General features: G+C 36.3%; 1 long non-coding RNA gene across 1 annotated transcript; it reads right to left on the bottom strand.

Moving 5' to 3' along the window:
• Positions 1–547: 547 nt before the first annotated feature.
• On the bottom strand, positions 548–1,086 carry LOC113730685 (uncharacterized). Its single transcript, XR_003458382.2, has 3 exons — positions 891–1,086; positions 706–784; positions 548–619 (listed from the first exon to the last, which is right to left on the bottom strand). It is a non-coding gene; the product is annotated as an uncharacterized lncRNA (long non-coding RNA).
• Between the last annotated feature and the right edge of the window lie 674 nt (positions 1,087–1,760).

The raw sequence follows: 1,760 nt of genomic DNA, 5'->3' as shown, positions 1-1,760 counted from the left end.
ATTCTAATCTGGATGCAGAATTGCCGTCTAAAATATGGCAGCAATATACAACAATTTTCCAACGAAAACCCAAATTTTCTGTTCGGTAAAGTATATAACTAAGAACAAAATTTAACTATGTATCTGCCAGGAGAAGAAACAATGCATTTCTGGGAAATGGCTAATTGGCTAATACATGGCAATAGCCTAATCATCATATTTACCATACAGGATAAGAGAAATGCCACAGCTTCAGAAAACATGCTGACCAATCTAAATATGGTTACTGGCACCATCCATTTTTTGACGAGAGTGGTGTTTCCACAATTTCAGAGGCCATCCTGATCCAGCCTCGTAGGTTTATTGGCACCGCACACTATGACAAGAAAGGCGCTTCAGCATTTTCTGCATCAACCTCGGAGAGTTGATTTGAAGTATTTGGCTTTAGCATCGAAGCAAAACAAAGTGAAATAGCCTAACAAAATGAAGCACCAGATTAACATAGTTGTTCGATATATCATCGAATTTCATACGGTGGGTGAGAAAGCAAGAATGTATAGAGGCATTACCACAGCAAATGATGCACATACGAAGCTGAAACCCTTGCAGTCAAATGGTGCGTTTTTTCACAGAAATAAATCTGGAGCATGAAATCATTTACAATTAAGCAAAATCAAGAAAAGAATCCTTTGCAATCATAAAGAAACGGCCAAGTTGCCAACTCACTGGTCAGTGGTGTCATCGCTAGTGGCGACAACAAAATTGCAATAGACTGCACGGCTAAAATAAATCCTTGTGCCTTTCCCTGTGATTAGAGCATGAAGCCAGTCTCCAGGTTTTTAATTAATCGAAGTTCTGGTTAAGAGAAATAATAACAACAGATATATGTATAAAGAACTTAGTTCACAAACCTGATCAGTTGAACTTGCCGCTTTTGATATGAGAGCAAAACTCTGTTATAGGCAAAAACTGATCAAACTGGAGGACAGACACAATCGTGAAGTTTTTGAAAGCATAATAGCATGCATTGCATTTTATTAGTCCAGAAACTTCCAGAAGGCTTGACAAGGACATTAACAACTCCTAAAGAAGCAGTGAAGTACGGTACCTGTATTTGGAACGGCTGGTGATGAACGTTTCAAGGACATTCTACTTTCAAAATATAAGCTATACACTGCTGCCGCAATGTGATGAAAGTTGTAAACAAACAACAACAGATGCTTTAACATATGGAATTATGGATCTTTCGTGTATGGAGTGCTAATTTAGCACCAATAGAGAGTAAACATGGAAGAAGAATGCTTACTCTCTCGCTCTTTTCTCTTCTCAGAAGAGACAGTTTCCAATCTAATTTGAATGTAAAGAATTAGTTTCATACCCATGGAGCCCATGCTAAGCCATAAAGCAACGCCTGTAAAACAGAAAGTACCTCTCTGAGAAAAAAGATCCATGGTGTGAGTACTATAACAGGACTAGGTGTGAATATTTTAACTAGCCAACTTACATATACTGCGGACGAAATGCAAGCTGCACAGAGGACAACGTGCTCTCCAACCAAAGGACTTATCAATTTATACCACTCTTTGTACCCATCATTAGTTTTAAATATTTACTTATAATATTCAATAAACCTAATTATCAATTTTTTTCCATCCATACTTTATGTCGCAAAATTACATACTATTTAATAATTGAACAATAAGAATATAAAAATTTGAAATAAGTACTATAAAAGCTAACATAAAACCTTAATCCAAAAATTTTGATTCCCTAATATTTTT

The sequence above is a fragment of the Coffea arabica genome, chromosome 2e (assembly GCF_036785885.1).
Source record: "Coffea arabica cultivar ET-39 chromosome 2e, Coffea Arabica ET-39 HiFi, whole genome shotgun sequence".
NCBI classification, from domain to species: Eukaryota; Viridiplantae; Streptophyta; class Magnoliopsida; order Gentianales; family Rubiaceae; genus Coffea; species Coffea arabica.
Note: the sequence above shows the minus strand (reverse complement) of the source record. Positions and strands in the feature narration are given on the sequence as shown.